Source organism: Vipera berus, assembly GCF_964194415.1.
Source record: "Vipera berus genome assembly, chromosome: 3".
In the NCBI taxonomy this organism is placed as follows: Eukaryota; Metazoa; Chordata; class Lepidosauria; order Squamata; family Viperidae; genus Vipera; species Vipera berus.
This window is the reverse complement of record NC_138204.1, coordinates 98,113,024-98,134,242: the sequence shown is the minus strand read 5'-3', so window position 1 is coordinate 98,134,242 and position 21,219 is coordinate 98,113,024.

The window sequence follows — 21,219 nt, the reverse complement described above, 5'->3', positions numbered from 1 at the left end:
TTAAAATGCTATATTCACGAACTTACTGTAAAGAGGTCAACATATTTTCCTTCCATTGCTTGTTAAATTATAATTGTATCAGTACATTTATTCTAGTTGGTTAATCAATAAATAAGGTCACCTATGATATTAAAGGCTGGTAAATGAATCAGATTGATGTATGTATGAATAAATACATAAATATAAGAACTCTACCTTGCCTTGACATGCTGAACTGGAATAAAACATCTTTCTATGTAATTTTAGCATGTTGTGTAAGTCAAGGCACCACAAAAATAATATTCTTTGGGGCAAATAATAAGTATAAGCATAGCAATTGTGATTCTTTAAGTTGTTTTATGATGAAATGAACTCAACCCTAATTTACAATGCAGATTCATAATGCTGTCAAATTATTATTATATTCTCCTGCTTTTTCATATTCTCCCATCTTCTTAGATCTATTTCTAGCTAGGTCTAAGTAATATCTAATAATATAACATGCAATTTCCAAGATGATGGCAACTTGTCCATTCAAGATGAACTTGTTTGTACATTTTAGCATGGATGCTTTTAATAAAAAGGTTTTCTATTTTGAAGTTTTTAATCTCAAGAATTTCTTTTCCAGCATGCCTCTATGTTTCATTATTCCAATTTCTTGATTTTTAAATACTTTTTATTTATTTTTTATTTCTGTAATAAAATGGCACAAAGAAAATGGCAGATGGACTAAGGAAGTCATAGAATGGATTCCACTTGATATAAAAAACATCCAGGAAAGAGACCTAAAACAAGATGGAACAATGACATCAGCAAGTATTGTGGGCCCAATTGGCAAAAGAAAGCTCAGGACCGTATTGTTTGGAAACATGCAGAAAAGGTCTTCATCCTGCAGTGGATAGACAATAGCTAAAATGAGAATGAGGTTGACTCCTACAATGGTTAACAAGATGCAAGATTAATACTAGTTTGTCAGTTGTGATGATCAGAAGATAATACAACAGCCAGAATAGGAAAAGAGGTAACTTTTAATTGAAAAGGGAAAAGTGTCTTTTATGAATGGGATTTTTACCAATTATACCTGGATTAGGCAACTTAGATTCTTCTTACCAGTGAACTTTCTACTGTAGGGATGACATTTAAAAAAAATGATAGCATTTTGTATTATTTTACCTACCATGAATGGCACCTGCAAAACTGGATATCTCTCTGAAGCAAAGCAATGCAATGCAAACACTTGCTTTTGTCACAGAAGCAAAGGTATTGTTTCAAATAGATGCTTTGCTCAGTTCTTAGTCAACAAAAACATCCCACAAATTACACAGCCTTAGTGCTGATGTGGTCTAATATTGTAGTGCAAAAAAAATTACCTGTGGTCTAAACTCAAATGTAAATAAGACAGTTCTGATTTCTTTAATTACATATCTTAAGCCAGAAGACAATGTATAAAATCTGGGCAATGGGAAAGGATATTGCTGAATAGTAGTAGATCAAGGGCATCTTGGAGCTTTTTTTTATAGTCCATTTCCAATTAATTCTTTAAAAGAATGTCTTGGGAACATTAGAAGGGCCTAATGGGAGGGAACCTTATTTGGAGAGAGGAATGTAGAAAACAGTCAAGGGGGGATTTCTTTCTTTTCATATAATCAATACTTGTGTTAAACAAAACATTGTAATCTTAAATTTAAAATTAATATTAAACTAAAACATTTCATGGGCACTGAGCAAACTAAAAACAAACTGTTAAGTGGATTAGACTGTATTTGCATTACATTTCTTTGCAGAAAGTGAGACCTTTGTCTTTAAAGTTTGTGCAAAAATTCTTCACTGGAAGGGGAATCTAAACATAACTGAATTTAATGTTTAGCATAGTATCAGGTCATTCCTCTACCTTCCAGTTAATTGAATCAGCTATTGAGTCATTTTCTTCATTGGAGAAATGCATGGAACTTTTCTGACTGAATAATAATTTCATGGGGGGGAAGGTGAAATGTCACCCAGTTTTTATTCACTCACCAAGAGTTGTTGAAATAAATTGAAAATGATATGGTTAATATCAAAATGCCATTCTGCCTGCCTGCCTACCTACCTTCCTGTCTGTATGACCGCCCATCTCAAGTACATGACTCTGAACAGCTAATAATTATGTGTGCTCCTGTGATAGGGATACCAAAGGATCCTTCTAATAACAACAACACCACAATCGATGTAAAAATGCTTTCAAGGAATGTTCCATCTTGCAGTGCACATCTTGACTGATGGTAACATTGCATCTCATGCAGGGACTGAGGATTTTTCAACCCTTCTGCATTTCTCAAGGCTTTTCACCAGAAAACTTGAGAAAAAAGGCATCCATGGGGGAGGAGTGTTAGAAAAGTCAAGTTGGCAGCCACAATCGCATCTTCAAAGCTCGATCCCTATTTGTAATATGGGATGGAGCTTTGATATAATATAGGAAAGGCTAGGACTAGATTCAAGAGATGTGCAATACCAGTTTTTGAAAAGGCAGTTTCATCTGCTAATCAAAAAAATGTACTGTACCATTTTATAACATTTTGTTGTAGTTCTCTGAGAATCTACAAAATTTTAAGGATTGAGATTATTCATTTGTTCTGCATTTTCTTTGATCTTATGTTTTCCTATTTTTGCATTTTTCTATTTTTGTTTTTAATTTTTACCCTTACTTAAGTATGCTTGGACTTTTAAATTTATATCAGATATCTTTTTTTTTCTTTTTTACTAACTGATGGAAATATGTGAATGCAGATAGATAGATAGATAGATAGATAGATAGATAGATAGATAGATATAGATAGATAGATAGATAGATAGATAGATAGATAGATAGATAGATAGATAGATAGATAGATAGACAGACAGACAGGCAGATGTTAGAGTGACAGATGACAGAAACATCTTTTTGTAGAGCAGGAGAATCCTTAAATATTCCTCCATGAGGAAATAGAATCTCATCAAACTGTGCACTATAAAACCTTTACAAGAATCCCATATTTTTCCCAAGAGAAAGACTTTTATTAGGAATGAATCAATATAAATAAAAAAATTAAAATATGCTAGATGCTTAGAATAGTAATTTCATTAAGAGCTGCTAAAAATTATGTTGTAACAAGAAATAGGTAGTCTAGAACAAAGTATATATTTACCTGTGTATATGTAAAATATATAGATTTGTATGTATGTCTGGTTGTGCTGCATTTATGAAATCTTACAAATCTTAAAAATGTTTATTGGCTATATTAGACAGATATTTTGAGCATTGTTTCTACTTCTATTGTAGATCATAAAATTATGACTAGAGATTTTAATTTAGTTTTGGATCCTTTATTAAAATACTAAATCACCTAATTTTTTTCACATACAATATACTGCAAGTTTAAAGGTCTTAAATTAATTTGGTTGCTATATGAAGACCTTCATAATGTGGAAATGCTTTTCTTCCTGTTTTGCACCATCTCTGTTCTTGACTATATTATATTCTGTTACTTTAATCTTTAGCTAAACAAATTAATACAGGAAATACAGGAAAAGTGGCTAAAATTAGATCATGCTCTGGTATTATTTTTAATAATGACAATACAATTTCATCTCATTCTTTTTCTAACTTGCATTTAGAAGATCTTTATTAAAAGATCCAACATGCAATATACTTGTAAGTTTAATGATTGTTATAAATAACTATTCTATACATACATTAGTTATTTGGGACAAGTTTAAGGGAAATATCTATGTAAGAATAATAAAATATTAAAAAGAAAAGAAAAAAAGCCTAACAGCACTGTATGGCACTACTGATAGCCAGTTACCCAAAGTGCTGAACACCCTCTGCATGCCATGGAGATACGTTTGCTTCTTTGGTCATTTGGCATCTCTTTTGTCAATCACAGTCCAGCAGCAGATAGGGGTTGTACCAAATAGCAGAGAAAATGCAGGAAATATGTCTATACTGGTAGGTTACAATAACAATAGCGATAGCACTTAGACTTATATACCACTTCATAGTGCTTTACAGCACTTTCTAAGTAGTTTACAGAGTCACCATATTGTCCCCAACAATCTGGATTCTCAGAAAGGTTGGAAGGCTGAGTCAACCTTGAGTGGGACAGGATTGAACTCCAGGCTGTGGGCAGAGTTAGCTTGCAGTACTGCATTCTAATCACTGTGCCTCTATGGTCCACGTTCTACAAGCAGCCCCCCACAACATCACCTGGTTCTCCTACCACTTTAATATCAATGACAAATACTTATGTGGAAGACCAAAGCAAAGATGATAAGACACAATTATACGAATATGAAGATCAACAAACTGAACCCTTTTACTGCATTCAGTTGTGTGAAATGGTGTTCATTGATCCAAAAAGCAGACTCTAGACCACAGGTCTGCAACCCACGGCTCCGGAGCTGCATGCAGCTCTTTCAGCCGTCTCCTGTGGCTCCAAGTCCTCTGCCATGTGCAGTCCCAAAAAAAAGTGGGACTAAAAAAGTTCAACCAATCAATTCAAATATGCAGGGTAGGTGCATATCTCGCCTTGGCTCCACTCTTCAGTCAAACCTTGTTCTGTGCATGCGCGCACATGCGCACACATTTTTTGCAGCTCCCAGTTTTTCCTTTTGTGAAGGAACCGGTTCCGAGTGGCTCTTTCACTGTTTCAGGTTGCTGACTCCTGCTCTAGACCTATGGGAAAACAGGAAAAATACAGAACTTTTAAACATTCATGTAAGACAATCCATAGGTAGATATATTGTTTTTATGAGTATTAATAAGGACCTTGATTTCCCTTAAGCACTTGAAAGAGATTATTCATTCACTGAATTGTATAAACCAAAGAGGTTGGGAGTGAAGTTAAAGACCTCTTAAGTTACTAGCCTCTTAGTGGAAATAATTACAAAGGTTTAATGTTATCTCTTCCATTAAGAATGCTCAGAATAAAATATATGCAATTTTGACTTAATAAATCATTTTTTTTATTTTTACACTTGATTGTATATTACTGAGTCAAATATAACTGAGGTTTTAATTAATCACTTTAATATAACATTTAGCTAAGGTCACACAAAACATGCTACCTATGTACCTGTACTTTTATCTCTCTAAAGTTCCATTATATCTATTGAAACAGGAAAATCTCTGGTATGGAATGCTTACCATGCTGAGTGGTATTATAATAAACTCTTCCAATCCTCTTGAAGATCTATAGTGATATTTTTTAAAATATTTTTTTTCCTTCAGGAAGGCTAATATAACTGATTTTGAAGGCTCATAAAGATTGTGACTGAGCAAGCAGATGGCTGATTTCCTTGTTAAATGTTGACACAAAATTATTGACAGACTTTCTGCCATGTAGATTAGAGATGATATTACCTTTGATTTTCTTTCCAACACTGTCCAGTTTTCCAAAAGGTCACCATACATCTCATAATATTAAATTGCTCATTAACATTCTAGACTTTAGACTAGAAATCAGGAGACTATGAACTCTTGTTCTGACCACTTTGTTCATTACTGTATGTGTGTGTGTGTGTCACCATCCATTCATCCAAGCCAGAAGTGGCCATACAACAACTATTGATGGAAGTATAGTCACAGATCAAAATGTGTATAATTATACATTTATGTATTTATATACATATATAATCATAGACATGACTTGACTCTCTCTCTCTCTCTCTCTCTCTCTCTCTCTCTCTCTCTCTCTCTCTCTCTCTCTCTCTCTCTCTCTGGGTGTGTGTGTGTACTCACAGTGTGTATACATATGTGTGTTTGTGTATACTCACAGATAAAAATGGAAACAAATAGATAAGTAGGTACGACCCCCAAGCCTTTGGACTTGGCAAGTAGAGTGGAGACTAGAACAAAGACTTTTCTGGACATACCAAAAAATTGTTGAACTGTCATCCCCATTTTGTTGGAAAACTAAGAATACAGATGAAGATAAATGTATCCATATTGCCCCATTTTGATTTAATATCTGTAAGTTTGTTAACATAGTATTATAAAGACCAATGGGACCTAGCTATATAAATGCACTTTTTAACTATATAATAAAGACCTAGAACTGAATATATACATATGAATAATTATATATTTATAAATCACAATGTTTGCAGAAAAGAACATTTTTTTTTCAATATCACAGAGATAGCATTACCCCACGTTTAAAGTCTTGGATTGATTTTATGTGCTAGCTTTCAGTCTAGAAATTAGATTATTATTATTATTATTATTATTATTATTATTATTATTATTATTATTATTAATAATAATAATAATAATAAAGTTTCCTTTCCCTTTTCCCTTCCCCTTCCCCTTCCCCTCACCCTTTTCCTTTCCATTTCCTTTTTATAATTTATAGCTGAAATAATTCCCACTACTACCTCTGTTCATTTTTATGAATGGTCTCTGGAGGTACTGTTATCCAAATATGAACTATTATCTTCATACCAATTTTGGCATTCAGACCCTTTATAAGAGTAGACAATATTTGGAAACATTTGAGAGTTGACAGGATGCAGTAGTCAACATCTGAGAGATAAGACTTAAAAATTCTGCATTGAGTTACATCCTAAACCTTAATCAATGAACGGCCAACTCATAGTCTCTGAACCATATGCAAGATGAGACTTCCAATATATAGTTGATGATGGCTGCATTGGGAGGATAAGCTAATCCCTGAAATAGGCATGTTAAATCTATGGGAAGCTTAACATATCCAACTCACACAAACCTTAATGAAAAGTGATGGAAAAAGTTAGCTGCAGATTTCCAGTGCATCATTGCCAGGTTCTTTGTGCCTTTTCAGCAAGGCTCTGTAAAATAAGTACATTTATCCCATTCATCTCAATTCCTTAGCCAAACTCTCCAGAAACAGATAGAAAACAATGGAAATCTGGTACAATATGTCACAATGCATACAGTTTTGTTACGTACCACCTTCTGGAATACCTTAAGTTGTAAATGAAAATGCACCTTCCTTTGTTTTGGAATATTGGAATCTGGACAATTTATGCAAATCAAAAATGTTCCATTGCTTTTTATAGGGTTACATAACTCTACTGGATTGTGTATATGGGAATAACCAGTAAAAATCCAAATACTCTTGGATTACTTGTCTATGGAGTTTCTCAGTCATCCAGGTCATGGTTGTCTCCAATATGCTTTTTTTCAAAAGGCAACTGAACTTTGTTTTCCTTTGAAGATGTTTTGCTTCTCATCCAAGAAGTTTTTTCAATTCTTTTTTTTTATTGAAAAGTTTTATAAAAGTTACGATGTTATCCCATCCCATACCCCCCCAACCCCCCTCCCCCTCCCCCACTTCCCAAAGCTGATTACAGGGTTACAAATATATAGTAATCATAATCTAATTAACATTGAGCGACTATATAAATAAACAAAAACATAATACACTTTAACCTGCCTATAACATGGTTACAAACATTCTAAAAATATCCAACTTATATAAAAAAATAAAGATTTTTTTTTATTTAAATTATAACAATCTAAAATTTACTCATAAGCTAAATGGAACTTTTTAGTCCCATATTTTTTCTGAATATAATCTATCCATCTTCTCCAAACCGAAACATATCTTTCTTGTGAATGATCCTTCAAGTAAGCAGAAATCTTAGCCATTTCTGCTAAATTTGACACTTTAAGCATCCACTCCTCTATAGTAGGCAGATAGTCCTTCTTCCAATATTGCCCTACCAATAACCTCGCAGCTGTTATCAAATTCAACATCAAATTAATTTCTTTAGTATCACAATCTGTAATGACACCCAACAAAAATAATTGTGGAGTAAACTTTATCTTTCTCTTAAAAATCTTTTGAATATTCCACCAAATTTTAATCCAAAAAGCTTTTATATTTCTACAAGTCCACCAAATATGAAAATAAGTAGCATCCAAACTACCGCATCTCCAACATTTGGGCTGTAAATTGGAATACATACAAGACAGCTTTTTAGGATCCAAATGCCATCTATAAAACATTTTATAAAAATTTTCTCTTAAATTTTGGGCTTGAGTAAATTTTACATTTCTAACCCAAATTACCTCCCACACATCCAATGGAATCGGTTCTTGAATATTTTGAGCCCACTTTACCATGCAGTCTTTTACCAATTCCGTTTCCGAGTCGAGTTTTTTCAGTTCTGACTGAATGGTGGAGGATGGAAGGATTTAATTTCCTTGCAGTCATCTGGTTGTTAGTACTCTGTCTGAGGGTCATTGAGGGTGTCAGAATCCATTTATATTTCATTTCTAACTCCCTATCTTTGCAAACCTAAATCTCATCCCCTTACTGGATTCTGCCATTCCCAAGGAGGGGAAGAGAAGACAGGATGTTAATTGGCCATTTCTATCCGTTAGATGCAAGGTTTGTGTATTCAGCCTGCCTGGCGGCCATCACAAAAGACCAGGGAAGAAAACCTTTGAACTAAGAAGAACAAAGAAAGAGGGAGGGGGGGGAGAATTGTGGTTTGTATCTCTGACTGGAATGTGAAGGGAAGGAAGTAATAATGTTGCAAATGTACTGATGTTTCTCTTTTCCCATAAGGGGTTTTGACACGTGAAACTTGAGTGATCTGGGACTGACCAAATGGACTGAGGGGATGGGTTTTTACTCGGGGACACTTTAAAAGTATCAATCTGTGAGACAGTTTCCAGATCCTGTCTAGATTATCCACTGTCAACCATGTTTTAGTAAAAGTTCCTGCTTGGACAATCCTGTCTCCAAGAGTTCTTCTTTCCTAAGATGTGGATTGGGGTGGGTTCTGACAGAGGGCATTTGGCGGTTGGATTGGATTACTTTAATTTAGGATTACTTTAAAGGCAAACTTTTAAAGTAATATTGGATTACTTTAATTTAGCTTAATATATTTATGTAAAATTTGGTTTTTCTTTATGTAAGTATATATTTATTTATTTATTATAAACAATTATCAGTGAGGATTTATACTTTCCCTGGACAGTTTTAAAATATCCAAAATATTTCAAAATGTCATTGTCAGTATACTTCCTAAAAAGACAAGTCCTCAGCCATCTTCTAAAGCTACAGCTAGATTTGGTGGTTGGTGTTCATGCGAAATAATCACATTCCTACATAGCCCTCTAATAAGGTATGAAAACACAGCTCATTGACTCAGCCATGAAGTCTAGCATCAACCATGATTAGGTAACAACCTAAAAAGAAGTCATTAGGATATGTGCTTACTTGGAACTCCTAGCCAGGAACTTGAGTGACCTCTTTCTGGTAGACACTTTGAAGTCCCCTACTTATCTCTGCCTGCAGATCTTGCAAGGATGAGAAGGGTACAAGATGGAAGAGGTATCATGAAAAAGAGAACATGTAACTTTTCCCAGCTGTGCTGTAATGTACGTAATATCATTATTCTTTTACTGAAGTAGAAATAACAGAATTTAAGGCTTAGAATCTATTTCCTAGTATTTGTATTGATACCTGCTATTAGCTATAGTCTACATTATTTCATTATTTTATTTTCTCAGAGCACTCATGATTCTTACTGTCAAGTTTGATCACGTGATCAAAATTCAGATAAAACCAAACTTTGAAATACCACAAAGGAAATGTTCAGGCAGCTCTTATGTTGTGGCCATATTTACTTATTGCTTATTAGCATTAATACTTTATAGCAGACTAGCCTTTTCCTCAAAAAAACAAAAAAAAGAATGGTTGGCTAGGTTTCTGTTGTGAAGCGTAACTTTTCATTAAAATTTATTTGTATTCTGTCTCCATTATATCAGCATGGGAAAGTCTATGAATAGGTAAGCATGGTGTGAAACATATATAGATATAGATAGAGGCAGATATACAGATATATGTTTGTGTATTTGACATTTTGTTTGTGTGTGTGTGTGTGTGTATGTGTGTATGTATACACATATATAATCAAGTATTGTATGAGATTAATTGAATGCTATGCCAAAAAGGGAGATGATCTAAGACCCTTGAAAATATTTCTGAGAAGCCCAGTATGCTAGAAAGTTCTATGATATGAGATGTGCATTATTGCATTATGTGAACAATAGGTTCCTAGTTTCATCACAAAAGGCAGACTACAAAAATAATCCCCCTTTTCACTTTTTAGGATTATTGAATCAGCTGGAGAAAATTTTTACTTTAAACCTTTCAGCAATTGAAGTTTCTGTTCCATTCAATTCTCTAGCCCCTTTTTTTAAAAAAAATCTTTTTGAAAGGGTCTGCATCTGACATCCAAATGTTCAGCTTACCTGATTTAAAATCTCTTTTTAATATATTTGTGTAAATGTAATGTGAAGGCCAGTTAAACATCCCTTCCCTGCTGTTATTTGAGAAGGTTGGTGATCCACTCGCTATTTCTTTGAACAGATCTCACTGGGAGAGCAGGATTGATTCTCTAATTTGAAACAGAACCAAAGACCTGTTAACATTAATAGGATTTCTTCTCATTATAAATATGATTGAAACATAATGTATTAAATCAGTCTATATATGATATAATAATTGGAGGGGCCCACACCTTGGGAAATCATAGCCTTCCCATTTCTCTCCTTTCAAGGCTGTTCAGCCCATTGATTGAATTGCTTTGAATGTCTGTATGTATTTCTTAATCATAAACTATCTCCTACCTTGTTTCTTATATGTCCCACCATTTTAAAAAAAAACAATAAAGGGGGGGCTCATTAATTCAAAGATGGAAGGGAATGGCAGAACCCATATGTTGTTGTTGTTTTGTGGAAAGATGAACTTACAGCTGGAGTAAGGAAATGTTTTTCCCCTCCTGGGATCCAGAGCTTTGGTGTTATCTGGGAAAATGGTTAAATCCTATTTTCTTACCCAGAGAGTTTGTTCTATAAAAAAAGAACTGCAAATATGTGTACAGATGTGTCAAGAAAGGCGTTAAGACAGGAAGACAAAAGAGATTCAGGAAAGAGAAACTTCCAACTCAAAGGTAAGCACCTCAGCCTGTGGTGGGATTCAGCCAGTTCACACCAGTTCAGCAGAACCGGAAGGTAATTTTTTGTTGCCCAGGCCCAGAATGGACTTCCGGAAGTGGCATCCACACAGAGAACTGGTTGTTTGCATATTTGAATCCCACCACTGACCTCACCACTAGTTTTCAGACAAGAGGAAACCCAAACAAGCCTATAAATGAAACCAAGTCCGCTGTGTGTACCTGCTCAGGTACACAGCATTACAAACCAGCTACAGAAACAGAGGTCTGTGAGTATTGGGAGGGAAGGGGGAGAAAAAAAACATTTTCAGGTCTGTGTAAAAGAATGAAAATGGCTTTTCACATGCAAATGGCTGAGACTGGCTACAAGAAATAGTTAAGAAACTTAGTGTTACAAATGTCTATGGAGATTCTCAGTCATGCAGATCATGGTTGTCCCAAAGTGCTTTTTAAAGGCAACTGGACTTTGGTTTTTTTTTCTTTGAAGACATTTTGCTTCTCATCTGAGAAGTTTCTTCAGCTATGTTCTAGAAATAGAACATAGAGCTAGAAATTGATAAAATTAAATAATAGAAATAGGGCTTTTTTTGTCATGGAATGCCCAGAACAGAATTCCAGCACCTTTTTTGGATGGAATCTTGTAGGGTAGGCAAGGCGGGTTGTATGACATGTGTGAGTTCCAACACCTTTTTTTTTTACAAAAAAAGCACTGGAAACAGTTGTAAACTTATAAAGAAAAGAGTAGAATAAGATAGGAAAATAGAAGTTAACATAGAATTAACATTAAGTTTGGAAACAAGGAATAGGAGTTTAATTTTGTATAATAACATAAATTTTGTGTGGAAAAACTGAGTGCAGTTTTTGTTTGTGTTCTGTACCATATTAAGAAAAACCCTAACATTTCTTCAGTTTCATCATAGTTTGGAAATGGGTTGATGTAGTTTCCTCCTTACCCAAGTTACTTTTTGTGTACAAACCAATCTGAAGAGACAAATAGGGTCTGGCAGAGAAATTATCTTGCATTTTTTCTTCATTTGGTTAAAATTAAACAATCTAAGTTTATAGAAGAGAATTTGTTCATTAAAATAAAAAGTAATCTTAGAGAATTCTTATGTGTGGCGTCGGGGGCAATAATCATGTAAAGGATTATTTTTCATAGTGTGTTTTTCAACAAAATGCTCAAATATAAGTCACCAACAAAGTAGCATTTGACAAGTAGATAAGATTCTTTTTTCGTTTGCATAGAGCGGCCTAAAGATAAATATTTAAACTTAAAATTGGGGTCTTGCTCTTAGAAAGAGCTACTAAAGAGTCCCAAAGCACATGGAATTATGACAAAACTGGGTAAGGTCTAAGACACTATGAATAGTACTCTTACAGATTTGGATTTAAGGAGAAAGTATTGAAGAGGAGAACCTGTCAATACATACAAAGCACTTAATCAATCTATTGTGTTTCTTAGCACACTATCTTGGTTATTGTAATATTTACCAGAATCCCCAAATCCCTGATAAAGTGCCACTGAGTAACCCTGAACACTGATGAATCAGGGATAAAAAGAAAAGAAGAATATTGGAATAAAAACGAAGAATCCAGTTTATCCATGTTGAGATGATATGCATTCATCCATATTTAGATGTCAGATAGACAAACAAAGATGCTCTTCCATTTATTTAGCTGTGAAATGGTCAAACATTAACCATAAGAGTCTAGCCTTTCATTATACAATAAACTCTGCCAAATTATGTAGCCTGTTTGCTTTCCCATGTTGTTGTTGTTAGTTGCGAAGTCGTGTCCGACCCATCGCGACCCTATGGACAATGTTCCTCCAGGCCTTCCTGTCCTCTACCATCTTCTGGAGTCCAGTTAAGCTCACGCCTACTGCTTCAGTGACTCCATCCAGCCACCTCATTCTCTGTCGTCCCCTTCTTCTATTGCCCTCAATCTTTCCCAGCATTAGGCTCTTCTCCAGTGAGTCCTTCCTCCTCATTAGGTGGCCAAAGTATTTGAGTTTTAGCTTCAGGATCTGGCCTTCTAAAGAGCAGTCAGGGTTGATCTCCTCTAGGACTGACCGGTTTGATCGCCTTGCAGTCCAAGGGACTCGCAGGAGTCTTCTCCAGCACCAGAGTTCAAAGGCCTCAATTCTTTGGCGCTCAGCCTTTCTTATGGTCCAACTTTCACTGCCATACATTGCAACTGGGAAGACCATAGCCTTGACTATACGCACTTTTGTTGACAGGGTGATGTCTCTGCTTTTTAGTGTGCTGTCTAGATTTGCCATGGCTTTCCTCCCTAGGAGCAAGCGTGTTTTAATTTCTTGACTACAGTCCCCATCTGCAGTGATCTTGGAGCCCAGGAAAATAAAATCTGTCACTACCTCCATTTCTTCCCCATCTATTTGCCAGGAATTAAGAGGGCCGGATGCCATGATCTTAGTTTTCTTAATGTTTAGTTTCAACCCAACTTTTGCACTCTCCTTCTTCACTCGCAACAAGAGACTCTTCAGTTCCTCTTCACTTTCTGCCATTAGAGTGGTATCATCTGCATATCTTAGGTTGTTGATATTTCTTCCAGCAATCTTAATTCCAACTTTTGATTCATCTAGCCCTGCCTTTCTCATGATGTGCTCTGCATATAAGTTAAATAGGCAAGGCAACAGTATAAAGCCTTGCCGGACTCCTTTCCCAATTTTGAACCAATCAGTGGTTCCGTGTCCAGTTCTCACTGTTGCTTCTTGGCCCGCATATAGGTTTCTCAAGAGACAAATAAGATGTTCTGGTACTCCCATCTCTTTAAGAACTTGCCACAGTTTGTTATGATCCACACAATCAAAGGCTTTAGCATAGTCAATGAAGCAGAAGTAGATGTTTTTCTGGAACTCTCTAGCTTTTTCCATGATCCAGCGTATGTTGGCAATTTGATCTCTAGTTCCTCTGCCTCTTCGAAATCCTGCCTGTACTTCTGGTAGTTCTCGATCCACATACTGCTGGAGTCTAGCTTGTAGGATTTTAAGCATAACTTTACTAGCATGAGAAATGAGTGCAATGGTGCGATAGTTTGAACATTCTTTGGCACTGCCTTTCTTTGGAATTGGAATGTAAACTGATCTTTTCCAATCCTGTGGCCACTGTTGAGTTTTCCAAATTTGCTGGCAAATTGAGTGTAGCACTTTTACTGCATCGTCTTTTAAGATTTTGAATAGCTCAGCTGGAATACTGTCACCTCCACTAGCTTTGTTGTTGCTCAGCTTTTCTAAGGCCCACTTCACTTCACATTCTAGGATGTCTGGCTCGAGGTCAGTGACCACCTCATTGTGATTATCAGGGACGTTAAGCTCATTCTTGTATAGTTCTTCTGTGTAATTTTGCCATCTCTTCTTAATCTCTTCTGCCTCTGTTAGGTCCCTGCCATTTTGGTCCTTTATCATGCCCATTTTTGCATTGAACGTTCCCTTCATCTCTCCAATTTTCTTGAAAAGATCTCTGGTCCTCCCTATTCTATTGTTTTCTTCTATTTCTTTGCACTGTTCATTTAAGAAGGCATTCTTATCTCTTCTAGCTATTCTCTGGAATTCTGCATTCAATTGGACGTATCTTTCTTTTTCTCCCTTGCCTTTTGCTTCCCTCCTTTCCTCAGCTATTTGCAAAGCTTCCTCAGACAGCCATTTTGCTTTCTTGCATTTCTTTTTCTTTGGGATGGTTTTGGTTGCTACCTCTTGTACAATGTTGCGAACCTCTGTCCATAGTTCTTCAGGCACCCTGTCTATCAGATCTAATTCCTTAAATCTATTTGTCACCTCTACTGTATATTCAACAGGGATATGATTTAATTCATACCTGACTGGCCTAGTGCTTTTCCCTACTTTCTTCAGTTTAAGCTTAAACTTTGCAACAAGAAGCTTATGGTCTAAGCCACAGTCAGCTCCTGGTCTTGTTTTTATTGACTGTATAGAGCTTCTCCATCTTTGGCTGCAGAGTACATAGTCAATCTGATTTCTGTGTTGACTGTCTGGTGATGTCCATGTGTAGAGCCGTCTCTTGGGTTGTTGGAAAAGGGTGTTTGCTATGATCATCGTATTCTCTTGACAAAATTCTATCAGCCTGTGCCCTGCTTCATTTTGTACTCCAAGGCCAAACTTGCCTGTTATTCCGGTTATCTTGTGGCTTCCTACTTTAGCATTCCAATCCCCCATGATGATAAGGACATCATTTTTTGGTGTTAGTTCTATAAGGTGCTGTAGGGCTTCATAGAACCGGTCAATTTCATCCTCTTCAGCACCGGTGGTTGGGGCATAGACTTGGACTACTGTGATATTGAATGGTTTGCCTTGGATTCGAACTGAGATCATTCTGTCATTTTGAGGATTGTATCCCAGTATTGCTTTTCCTACTCTTTTATTGACTATGAAGGCTACTCCATTTCTTCTGAGGGATTCTTGCCCGCAGTAGTATACCTGATGGTCATCTGAATTAAATTCACCCATTCCTGTCCATTTTAGTTCGCTGATACCTAAGATGTCAATGTTCAGTCTTGTCATCTCTTGTTTGACCACGTCCAGCTTTCCTTGATTCATGGATCTTACATTCCAGGTTCCTATGGAGAAAAAATCTTTACAGCATCGGACTTTCCTTTCACTACCAGACATATCCACAGCTGAGTATGCTTTCCCATACTTCAGTGAATTCCAAGAGAAGCTATTATGAATAAATTCCTGCCATTGAACTTTTTCCTAGTTGCCCGGTAAGGGAGAAAAAGTTCCAAGAGATGCATAGTGTAGAAAGCAATTTATTACATTGTAATGGACAGCAGACACAAAGGCAAATAAACAAAAGGTTACACTGTAGTTAATAGAGGAAGTGAAAGTGATAAAACCTGCATGCATATCCCCTCTCCCCTCTGGGAGCATGGCAGAATCCAGGGGAAGGTGAGATCTTGCTTTAGATCAGAGGTGACAGTTAGAAATGAAATATAAATGGATTCTGACAATATTGACATATTTGATCATTATATCCTATCAGTGGCTGGAAGGATTGGGTTAAAAGGCAGCACTGGGGAGCTGATCATAGCAGCACAAGACATGTACTAAACACCATATCCATAGAAGCAGTGGTCTACCATATTAAACAGGACTCGAAGTATACAGAGAGGCCTCAGAGATAGTCCACATAGCAGTTGTAAGATGCAGACAGGAACAGCATACACTGAATGGCCCAACCAAATAGTTGGCATTGTGCACAAGACCGTATGCAGTGTATAGTCTTCCCAAGTTCAGGTGGGAGAAGGTCATGAAGAACAACAGTGCTAAAATGAAGTGAGACTTCCAGATCCAGATAGACAGGCAAGTACCAATCAATCAGCCAGAAATTGTGCTAATAAACAAGGATCATGGGACAGTAGTGGTGATAAATGCAGTGATGCCAAATGACAGCAACATCAGAAGCAAGTATGAGAAGTACCAGGGCTTGAAGGAGGAACTAGAGAAGATGTGGAAAGTAAAGAGCAAAGTGATCCTAGTGGTTGTGGGAGCACTCGGGGTTGTGACTCCTAAGAGTGTCTCCAACAGATCCTAAGATCAACATCAGAGTTCTCTGTCCAAACAGTGAAGTGCTAGGAACAGCTAAGATACTGTAAGAAAAACTACTATTTGTAAGCTTATTATTTTATTTATTTGCTTCACTGTATTTCTGTTCTTTCAGATTTTCACTGGCCATTGACCAAATAAATATGATTGATTGACTGATACAAAAACCTCAAACTCCCAGGCCTCTGATAAATGACCAATAATTGAAGAGGAGCCTAGAACTGTCTATACTAAATTGAAACCACTTGTTTTGGTTCCAGAAAGAAAGACTCTTGTAACTGATACGTTGGTAGCTGAATCTGGGGCCTTCTACATATAAAGCATATATTATAGCTCCAATCTATTTATTTATTCAATTTATATAGCTGCCCATCTCCCTTTTACATGATTCTAGGCAGCTTTACAGTCTCTTTGTATTTTCTACATATCTATTACTGTAGTAATTGGTCAACAATTCCTTTACCTTCCGGGTGGCAAGGCTACGTTGCCGGCAGCCATTTAGGCTGTCAGCCCCATCGTTCTGTAGAACTGCCAAAAACAGCGCTGATCAGCTGTTTTGGCGGCTCAGAAGCCCACTCCTCAGGAGAAGAGGAAGGGGTGAGCGCCCAGGCAGGGGTAGAGCTCTCCCGGACCGCCAGAGTTGAAACTCTGGTGGTTGAAGGATTGAGCCCCCCCCGAAGCCTGAGTTTGCTCCGGACCTCGGGACGCCTCTGCTCCAGGGCTTTGGAGCAGAGCAGGATGCAGCAACCATCCCTGCCAGCGAGAGTGAACTTTGGATTATTTGGATGCAGGCAGAGCTGTACAGGAGAATCATGTCAGAGCAAGTATATGATCTTTAACTCAGTGGATTTTGTGGAGACTTTTAAAAGTGGAAGTGCACAACAGAATTGAGTGGGCGAAAATGGCTGCCAAATCATCTAAAGTTCCCAGAAGTGCAGGGGCTTCCCCGGTGCAGCAATCTTCGTTACAGGCTTTAATCCCCCCCCCCTGTACCTGCACCTGCACCAGCTTTGACAGTAAAAGATTTGCAGGATGTTTTGAAAGAGGCTTTGAAAAAGCAATCCCAACAATTAGCTGAACTTATGGAGGAGAAGCTTACAGAAATGAGGGCAGATATCTTACTTGCATTTCAAGGCATGGCCGTTTGTATTGAACGTTTGGATGAGAGAGTGGAAGAACTTAGCCAAAATAATATCAGATTAGATGCTAAAATGATGGATGCTGAAACTGTGATGGATAAGATTGATGATGATTTAACCTTGGTGCAGTACCGCGAGATGGAGTTCACCATGAGAATCAGAGGTTTAAAAGAGGATTCTAAGGAAAATTTGAAAAAAGTTGTTTCAGAAGCCCTTGAAGGCGTTTTGGGGTGTCCAGCAGAAGATATTATGGTGGATATAGATAAAATATTTCGTGTTAATTCATGGATTGCAAGACAAAGGAAATTACCTAGAGATGTGGTGGTTTATTTTACAAAGAGAGCAATTAGAAATGAGGTTATTCAAGCTTTTTATAATAGTAAATTTGCAATGGCAGAGCAAGAAGTTTTAATTTTAAAAGAGATTCCTCCAAGAATTTTAAGGAGAAGGAAGGAGTTTGCTTTTCTGGCAAAAGAATTAAGAAGACGGGATATTCAGTTCAGATGGGAGATTCCAGTGGGTATGGTGGTGATGTATGCAGGCACGAGACATCATCTTCTTACAGTGTTACAGGCACGTGATTTCTATGCTAATATTTTAAAGGCAGTCCCTATACCACTTTTGGAATCTAAAAAGAAGAATGGTGAAGGAGAGCGTCAACCACAAAGTGAGAGCATACAAGGTGCTGAAGGAGTTATGCAGCCGAAAGATGGAGAATTCCAGAGAGTGGATCAAATTTCAGTATCATCGGAGGAGGTTAGAGACCAAAGAATGACACGTGCTGCTGTTAGACGAATGAGACAAGAGCAAGAACAGCAGAGAGTTATGACGGCACCTCAAAAACTTACTTACAGTGAAGCAGTGGGAGGAGCGCGACCAAAGAGAGTGCAGGTGATTTTGGAAGAGGCACTCCAAAAGCTTCAGGTCGCAAAAGATGGCAACAAAGCTTCTAACCTGGAATGTTAATGGTCTAAATTCACCACATAAGAGAAAGAAAGTATTTCAATATCTAAAGCAATTTAAAAATGATGTTATTTGCTTACAGGAAACACATATTAGAGCGACGGATCAAAAGTATTTGGTAAACTTGAGGTTGGGCACACAGTTTATTGCTTCTGCGACTGATAAGAAAAATGGAGTGGTTATTTACGTTAAGAATACTTTGACAGCGACTTTAATTGAAGCAGATAAACAAGGAAGATATGTTATGATTGAACTATTAATAGAAGGCAAGAAAATGCTTTTGGTTGGACTATACGCTCCTAATCAACAACAAGGAGATTTTTACAGTTTATTACATAGCAAGATTATTCAGTGGGATTATAAATCTTGTATCTTTATGGGAGACTGGAATGGTGTTTTGGATGTACAAATGGACAAGGGTGGTCTTTTTAAAAGCATCCCAAGTCATGCTAAACTGCCTAAATCTTTTTTTGAGATGAAGGATGACCTGGAATTGAGACATGTTTGGAGAGAAAGGAACTTGCAAGAAAAAGACTTTACTTTCTTCTCCGACAGGCATCAATCTTTTTCTAGGATTGATTTTGTATTAATTACTAATGATTTTTTTTTCTAGGATTAAGAAGATCAAGATTTGTCCAAGAACTATATCTGATCATAGCCCAGTATGGTTAGAGATAGAAAAAGATAATAGAGATAGATGGTCTTGGCGTGTAAATGAAAATTTGTTTAGATACCAGGAAATGTGGAAGAGTGTAAAAAACAGATGAAGGAATTTTTTAAAATTAATATGCATAAAGGTACTTCTATTGAGATGGTTTGGGATGCAAGTAAAGCTTATATGAGAGGTGTATTAATATATTTGAACAATAAACATAGATGTAAATTGGAATTTAGGAGGAAAGAATTAGAGGATGAAATTAAGGAAAAAGAAAAGGCTTTAATTCTGAATCCATCTGATGGGAAGATCAAAGAGGCAATTACTTTATTAAGGGGTCAGTTTTATAAGTTAATGGCAGATCAAGTGGCAACTAACTTACAGTATGCTAGACATAACACTTTTTGTAATGCTAATAAACCAGGTAGATGGTTAGCTTACTTGTTAAGGAAGAAGCAAAGGGCTTCTAATATAGATAGAATAGAACATAAGGGTAAAGTAGTGTACCAGCAGAGTCTTATTAAAAAGACTTTTGTTGATTTTTATTCTAAGTTGTATGCTAGAGATAAGATTAGAGATGTAGATATAGATGATTATTTGACAAAAGCTAATATTCCTGTTCTTACGCAAGAACAAAAGGAAGGGATGAATCATTTGATAACTGATGAAGAAATTTTTTTAGCAATCAAACAATTAAAAGTGGGTAAAGCACCGGGTACTGACGGTTTGACTGCCGTGTATTATAAAAACTTACAGTTAGAAATGGTGAAACCTTTAAGGGAATTGTTTAAGACAATTCAAATGGGAGGAGGGGTACCTCCATCCTGGAAGACTGCTTTTATTTCCTTGATTCCGAAGGAAGATCAGGATGTCACCCAAGCTAAAAATTATAGGCCAATATCGCTTTTGAATAGTGATTACAAGATATTTGCAAAAATCTTAGCTAATAGATTAATGAGTATAAATCTATTACAACAGAATACAACAAGTGATTCATGGTGATCAAACTGGATTTATAAGTGGTAGACAAATGAAGAATAATGTGAGACATATTGTAGACTTACTGGAATTTTTTGGAAAGAAACAATCAGATCCCCGCAGCGTTGATCTTTTTCGATGCTGAAAAAGCCTTTGATCAGTTGGATTGGCAATTTTTGATGAAAGTATTAGAGAAAATGGAATTTGGGGACAAATGTTTACAACCAATTAGGGCAATATATCAAAAGCAAACAGCCCGTATAATAGTTAATAACAGTTTGACTGAACTATGTAATATTGAAAAGGGTACAAGGCAGGGGTGCCCGTTGTCACCTCTATTATTTGTTTTAACATTGGAAATATTACTGATTAAAATACGTGACTCGGAAAAAATTAGGGGAATTCAAATAAGAGATCAGGATTATAGATTGAGGGCATTTGCAGATGATCTGGTTGTTACAGTAACTCAGCCAGATTATTCAGTTGTAGAATTGATGGAGATAATAATGCAATATGGGAAACTTTCTGGATTTAAGATCAACATACAAAAAACTAAAATATTGCCTAAAAATATGACAGTATCACAAAAAGCTCTTCTAAGAGCTAACGGGATTTGAAATAGTTAAAAAGATTAAATATTTGGGGATATATTTGTCAGCCTCAAATGTGAAGTTATATAAAAATAATTATGAAATGTTATGGGGAAAAATACAAAAAGAATTAGATAGTTGGAAAAAACTACAATTATCTTTATTGGGAAGAATTGCAGCAGTGAAAATGAATGTTTTGCCAAATTTTTTATTTTTATTTCAAATGATACCTATACTTAAAAAGGATTTAAATTTGGAGGAATGGCAAAAAAGGAATTAATAAATTTGTTTGGGCAGGGAAAAAGCCACGAGTTAAATTTAAGATAATGCAAGATATGCGTGAAAGAGGTGGTCTTAAAATGC